We start from the raw sequence: 8,108 nt of genomic DNA on the forward strand, positions 1-8,108 counted from the left end.
ATAGACCCAAAAAATATGTATGTATATAAATAAATACATCAGAATTTATTGGTTTACACCCTCCCTGTATTTTTTAACAGATGAAATCTGACCGAGATAAGCTTAGGGGATACAAAGAATTATAAGTGCCTCAGATCACCTTTTATATTTCTGCGCTTCCAAATACTGCCTTCCTGATTCTCTCTGCCCAACTGATGATCTGTCAGGATCATCAATAGCTCCTAACTTCCCAAAATCCTAGGCCTTTTGGGCATGTGCCACTATTTGCCACACTCTTGGAATGGTCCTTTCAATGATCATTGAAATTGTTCAGAGATGGATTCATTCATTTGTCAAGCATTGATCAAGGGCTTCCTACATGCCAGGGCTATCACCTGGGGTTGTAACCATGAAAACAACAGACACAGACTCTTCTCTCAAGGAAACACCAGTCCCCTGGAGCATTTAAATTTACATATGTAAATGGTGAAATGTGTTTTTCTTCATTTACTCACTAAGACGTTTCTTTGGTTGTGTAGACACTGGCCATAGAAATTACCAGAGGCCTGCAGTTATTTGAAAGGTGTCAAGGAGAGTGTGTCATTTTCATAATGTAGTATCACCACCTAGTGGTTCCAAAAAACTTTGCCAATTGAGCCAAGAAAAATTTCTTACAAAGCTATATTCCTGGGAATGACTCTCCACCATTTCTCCAGCACTTTTCCTTTCTCTATCAAGATAATCTAGGGGATGATTCTCTAATACATAAAGGGTACACAATATCTGATAAATAAATGCATATAGCGCTTTCTCTCTCTCACTCTCTCTCTCTCTCTGTGCTCTCTTTCGGTTCCACTTTCAAAATGTCCTCTGTCTATACTTTTATATTAAATACTCTCTGCAAAGTCTATCTAGTAAATATCTGGTTCCAAGTCTGTGTACACCATTCTCAAATATAAAACTTTTCAAATAAAAAAATGCATATATAGAAGGACAAATTAATTTAATACCCTAGTACCTTACGGCAATGGAAAGAGAAAATTTAGAAATTCCTTCCCAGATTCCTCTGGACTACAAAGGACCTTCCAATCACTTCTATCTAAGGACAGAGGTATTACTGTCCTTAATTAATCAAGCATTTCCTTTAGGTGCATTTGAATACACTGATTTTTTAAGTGTCACTGTATCATGAATGAAACCCTGACACCCTCCCACCAAACCCAAGGGGCTTTCTATAATTCAAAAACAGGCTGGGCATGGTGGGTCATGCCTGTAATCCCAGCACTTTGGGAGGTCAAGGTGGGTGGATCACTTGAGCCAGGAGTTCGAGGCCAACCTGGCCAACATGGGGAAACCCCGTCTCTACTAAAAATATGAAAATTATTTGGGCATGGTGGTGCATGCCTGTAAGCCCAGCTACTCAGGAGGCTGAGGCACGAGAATCACTTGAACTCAGGCAGTGGAGGTTGCAGTGAGCAGAGATTGTGCCATCTCACTCCAGCCTGGGCAACAGAGAGGGACTCTGTCTCAAAAAATACAAAAACAAAAACCATGAAGAACAGCGTGTGTCATCCCAGAGGTCGGGACCAATAGCAAAACGAAGTCCAGCTGGCTCTGAAAGTGTGGGCCTAGAATGTCTGAAGATGTTTTCATTGACTCTTACTTCTACACACATGTCAAACTGGGCCACGTGTCACCAGGAAGTGTGCTTAGAAAATTATGGTAACCCAAAGCAAGGGCCTGTCTCTAGCAGGGATCACAAAGTAGCAAAGAACAAAAGAAACTAAGGGCTAGTTTCTTGGGAATATAAGCCTCTTAGAACCATATTCCAACAGGCTAAACCTTCTTGTTGGCTAAAGTCCTCTTGTTGGTTTAAATAAGTAAAGTGAATCTCCAAGCAATCCTGGCGATTAATTAAGCCTTTCTTCTGCTTCCTTAGGCCCAGATGGTGGGGAAATGGCAGTTAGCAGCAATTACCTGGCTCCTCCTCTCTCAGAACATTGGGAGGCTGAAGTAAAGGGTTCATGAGGACTTCTCCCCTTCAGTCAATTCTTGTCTACATGGCCTTGTCCTTCCTTTCGATCTAAGGGTATCCCAGTCTCAGTCATATATTAAAGAGAGGGAGTCAGAGAGGTGTCAGGATATAGTGAATGAGGACAGGCTGAACCGAGATTCTAAGCCCAGCCCCCTTGACTTGCTCACCTTTGTCTTGGCCTCTCCAGCAGGGCCACCAGGTCTGTTGTGAAGGTTGTAGACCAACTCTAGGGGTGCTGCTCATATTATAACCATCTTAGAATTGTATAGTCATTGAGTTAATTTTCAACAGATGGTAGTAAAGTGTTATAAAGGGTGTCTTTTTCTAATTTACTCAAAGGCCCCAAATGGGGTCTCATCAGCCCTGTATTCTGAGCCTAATTTATCAACTGGCTACAGTCCACATCTGTCTATGTAGTTGGCCAGAGAACCAACTGAAATAGTGGGTGTAAAGCACCTTGAAAACTTACATGGTTTGGAGATTATATTTCCCAGGGTTCTGTTTGTGATCATCTAACTTTGAGGCATTGGTATGTCAATGGTAAAACAAGTTTCAGCCTGCAAGTGTTTTATCTCCCTTTGAAAATAGATGCAACGGCCAGCGTTCAGATAGTGCATATATTCTCACTCAAAATCCATCAGGATTCAAAACGTAACCGTGTACTCATCAACAGGATTTTAAAGAATGTTCCAATTTCTGAGAGTTGCTTCACCAATAAAGTAATTGAATTAGTTATAAAATAGTTATTATACCTTCTCTTCTCTGTCTGAGTCTTTAGATAAAATAAGCAAATGGAAGGCAAATGCTGTCTTGTCCTCATCCCTGCCATTGACCATTAGAAATTGGGTTTGCTCCAGTGGACAGGTCTGAGGGTAGCCTAATAAGAAGTGAAGAAAATTGTAGGCCAGGTGCGATGGCTCATGCCTATAATCCCAGCACTTTGGGAGGCCGAAGCAAGCGGATCACCTGAGGTCAGGAGTTCAAGACCAGCCTGGCCAACATGTTTCGCCAACATGGCGAAACCCTGCCTCTACTAAAAGTACAAAAATTAGCCAGGCATGGTGGCAGGCACCCTGTAATCCCAGCTACTCAGGAGGCTGAGACAGGAGAATCACTTGAACCCAGGAGGTGGAGGTTGCAGTAAGCCAAGATGGCACTACTGCACTCCAGCCTGGGCAACAGAGCGACACCCCACCTCAAAAAAAAAAAATAGGAAAGAAAATTGTAAATTTTTTAAAGCCAGCCCACGTTAGTTATTCTGCAATGTAATGCATTCAAGAAATAATTATTTTCAGGAAAACAGCCCATGTAACACCTTGTTGATTTCTCTCCCTATGAAGATTCAGCTAAGTATACTTCAGTCTAATAACACAAATAATGTCATATACTTTTTGATTTGGCCTGAGTAGGCAGCAGATTTAGCTTTCTAATTTGGTCTGTTTTGAAACAGTGTTTTGAAGGAGTCGAACATTTAATCTGCCTTTCCTATATGAACTGTACTTAGAGAACCAAATAATTGATGAGTGAGAAGTTTCTCTTTAAAAAGATCTCAGGCCTAAGCCAGAGCTCCACTTTTAGCATGACACTGAAAAGCCCCAAGTTCTGCTCTTTAGTAAAACTAATGAGAATTGAAAAAAAAGAAAAAAGTTAAGACTCTGGAAATGGCCCTAAGGGCATACCACAAATGAAGAAACATTTGTTCAAAAACATCTAAAAAAACTCAGAATTATAAGAATCCAAGGTATGTGAACCAAGACCCATGCTCTCTCTGTTCTCCCACCCTCAATTCAGTGAGACAAAAACTATACTTCAGGCTGCTTCAGCCTAGAACACAGGGCTGCCTCCTGCCTCAGCTATCTTCCCAGGAGGGATGGGATGTCAGCATTTCTCATCCTTTTCCCCTACTTGTTGCTGTGGGCAAAGTTCCAGGTGAGTACAGCTGATATAAATGGGAGTTCCCTTCTTCCATCCAGCCTCCACTTGTGGAAACAGGCTCTACCTTGGGCATGGTACCATTGAAAACACTAGGGCTCTGGCTGAGTTTGCCCCAGCTCATGGGCAGGTTTCACGCTGAAAGGCAAGCCAAGGAGACTTGTGACTGCTGCCCCTCCCATATACAAAGAACTCAGAATCTAACATGGAGTGTCACTCAAGAAGAAGCACATCATTGTTCCCACGCCCATCACCAGGACTTTGGCTCAGAGATTTCCTCTGATACAGATTAAGTCATAGAACAGAGAAATTTGGGAAAGTAGGTCATAGAACAGAGAAATTTGGGAAACTCCTAAGTATGTGGAAATTAAACAACATACTACTAAACAAACAACCAATGGATAAAAAATCAGCAAAAGAGAAAATACTTTGAGGTAAATGAAAATGAAGATATATCAAAACTTATAGGATACAGCTCAAACCATGTGTACAGTGTACTTATAGCTGTAAATGACTACATTACAAAAGAAGAAAGACCCCAAATCAGCAACCTTATACCACCATAAGACATTAGAAAAAGAAGAGCAAACTACAACTAAAGCAAGCAGAAGGAAGGTAATAAAGATTAGAGTGAAAATTAATAAAATCAAGAATTTTTAAAGAACAGAAAAATCAATGAAAACAAAACTGGTTCTTTGAAAAGATTAACAAAACTGACAAACTACCTAATTGACCAAGAAAAAAGAAAGATAACTCACATTACTAGAATCAGATATAAAAGAGGAGACATTACTACCAACCTTTAAAGGATTAAAAGAAATACTACAAGTAGGCTGGGCGCAGTGGCCCATGCCTGTAATCCCAGCATTTTGCGAGGCCAAAGCTGGTGGATCACTTGAGGTCAGGAGGGCGAGGCCAACATACTAACATACTACTAAACGACAATTTGGCCAACATGGTGAAACCTCTTCTCTATTAAAAATACAAAAAATTAGCCAGGCATGGTGGGACATGCCTGTAATCTCAGCTACTTGGGAGGCTGAGGCAGGAGAATCATTTGAACCTAGGAGGTGGAGGTTGCAGCGAGCCAAGATCATACCATTGCACTCCAGCCTGGGCAACAAGAATGAAACTCCATCTGAAAAAAAAAAAAAAAAAAGAAATACTACAAGTAAATGCATGCTAATAAATTTGACAATTAGATGAAATGGACAAATTCCTAGAAACACAAACTACAGAAACTGATTTCAAGAAGAAATAGCCAGGTACAATGGCTTATGCCTGTAATCCCAGCACTTTGGGAGGCTGAGGCAGGTGGATCACCTGAATTCAGGAGTTCAAGACCAGCCTGGGCAACATGAAACCCAGTCTCTACCAAAAATACAAAAAATTAGCCAGGCATGGTGGCTCATGCCTGTAGTCCCAGCTACTCAAGAGGCTGAGGTGGATCACTTTGGCCTAGGAGGCGAAAGTTGCAGTGAGCCAGGATGGTGCCATAGCACTCCAACCTGGATGACAGAATGAGAACTTGTCTCAAAAAAAAAAAGAAGAAATAGGCAATCTGAATATGCTTATAACAATAAAGAGATTGAATTCGCACTCAAAAAACTACCCGTAAAGAAAAGCTCAGCCCCAGATTGCCTTACTGATAGCTCCTACCTAACATTTAAAGAATTAATACAAGGCCAGGCATGGTGGCTCATGCCTGTAATCCCAACACTTTGGAAAGCCGAGGCAGGCAGATCACCTAAGGAGTTCGAGACCAGCCTGGCCAACACGGGGAAACACAGTCTCTACTAAAAATACAAAAATTAGCCAGGCATGGTGGCAGGCACCTGTAATCTTGGAGGTGCTCCTTGGGAGGCTGAGGCAGAAGAATCACTTGAACCCAGGAGGCAGAGGTTGCAGTGAGCAGAGACCACACCATTGCACTCCAGCTTGGGCAACACAGTCTGTCAAAAAAGAAAGGGAAGGGAAGGGAAGGGAAGGAGAGAGGAGGGGAGGAGAGGGAAGGGGAGGAGAGGGGAGGGGAGGGCAGGGGAAAACTCAATATAATTAAGGGCTTCTATGAAAAACTCAAAGCAAACATCATACTTAATGGTGAAAGACTGAATGCTCTGCCCTAAGATCAAAAATAAAATAAGGATGTCTACTCATCATTTCTATTCAACATTGTACTAGAGGTTCTAGCGAGGACAGTTAAGCAAGAAAAAGAAATTAGAACCATGATGATTAAAAGACACAAAAACATCTCGATTTGTAGATGATATAATCTTGTATACAGAACATCCTAAGAAGAGCTTCCAGATAGCTTAACACATGGAGATTCCTGGAGGGTGGTGTGCCCAGGGAAAGCATGGAAACCTCTTCCCCATACCTGGATCTACACATCTCTTCATCTGTATCCTTTGTAGTATAATAAACTAGCAAGTGGGCAGATGCAATCTTAGTTCCTGCTGGATGCAAGGAATAATAAGCCAAAAACGAGCTGGGCTGCATGTCAGAAGGATATTTCCCTGCTTTGCCTGCGGGAGCATCACATTAGAAAACCACACTTCACTCACTAAGGGTAAGCCTCAGGACTATGTGACCATCTTGAAGTCACCTTGACATATTAGGGATGAACTTAAGAAGAGGACAATGGCGAGGTTCAGGACATGCAACCCCAAAATATGACACCTTGGCATTTGAAAACACAGCAGAAGCAGGAAAGTCACTCTCATCATTCCCTCTTCTCCCCAAAAGAAGATTTTCATTTTGAGAGGGACTTTCCCTATACCTAGAGGAAAGGAATATCCTTAGCTCTGAAGACACAAGGGACAAAAAGAAGAATCTGCACAAACAGGCCTTGCTAAGTTCCCCAGGTTTATTACCATTAGATCATACTCTTTTGTCCTCCAGTCATATTTCTCCACAACTGTCTACTCTTCATCAAACTCAGCATAAAATTACCCAGGTTTCCCTGTTTCTTTGTCTTCACTTCATAGGAAGGAAGGCTCCCACGTCATGTAAAACTTATATTAAATAAATTTGTATGCTTTTCTCTTGCTAACCTGTCCTTTGCTGTAGATGTCTCTGTCATGAACCCAGCAATAAGTGAGGAAAGAAATATTTCCTCTCCCTCCCCAACAACACTATCAATAAAGGTGACACACTCCAAAAAAGAAAAAGAAAATAATAAGAAATCCACTAAAAGGCTATCAAAACTAAATAACAAGGTAAGTAAGGTTGTTGGATACACAATCAATATACAAAAATGAGGCAAAGATCATTATCAGCCACTAAGACCAGAGAAGACACACCCAGCCATTACAGGCCCCCTGATGGAAGCACATAATGCTATCTATGACATTTTCTTGCAAAAAAAAAAAAAAAACATGAAGCAGCCCAAGCCTCTGGATCTAAAAGTTTGCAGGAAATAAAGAGAATGAAGAAACAACACCATGGGGATACAACTGGCAAAATCAAGACTATAGGAATCTACAGGCCAAACAACCCAGTTTCTTCAGCAAATAAATTGCAAGAAAAGAAAAAGGAAAAAGGAGAAAGTGGGATTACAGGAAAAAAGAGAAAAAGGAAAAGGGAAAGCGCTGGGATTACAGGTGGGAGCCACTTGATCTCTATAGATTGAAGGATCTTAGAGGTCAAGTGGCTTCCACCTGTAATCCCAGCGCTTTGGGGAGACCAAGATGGGAGGATCACTGGAGCCCAGGAGTTCGAGACTAGCCTGGGCAACATAGCAAGACCCTATCTCTACAAATAATAATAAAAAATAATTAGCCAGGTGTGGTGGCGCATGGCTGTGGTCCCAACAATTTGAGGGGCTAAGGCAAGAGGATCACCTTAGCCTTTGAGGTCGAGGCTTCAGTGAGCTGTTATCATGCCACTGCACCCCAACCTAGGTAATAGAGTGAGACCCTCTATCTAAAAAAAAAAAAAGATTTTTGAGCATATCAACCAAATTCAATTTATGGGCCTTATTTGGATTCTAGTTTGAAGGAATCAACTGTGAAAAGAAATTAATTAATAATAGAGGGAAATTTGAATTTGCCTGGATATTTGATGATATTAAACAACTATGATTAATTTTTGTAGTTATTTTTAACACTTTTCTTTTAGAGGTGTATGCTGAAATATTTATGGATAAAATGACCTTTGCTTC

The sequence above is a fragment of the Aotus nancymaae genome, unplaced genomic scaffold (genome assembly GCF_030222135.1).
Source record: "Aotus nancymaae isolate 86718 unplaced genomic scaffold, 86718_ANA_hifiasm-v0.15.2.pri h1tg000003l, whole genome shotgun sequence".
NCBI lineage: Eukaryota > Metazoa > Chordata > Mammalia > Primates > Aotidae > Aotus > Aotus nancymaae.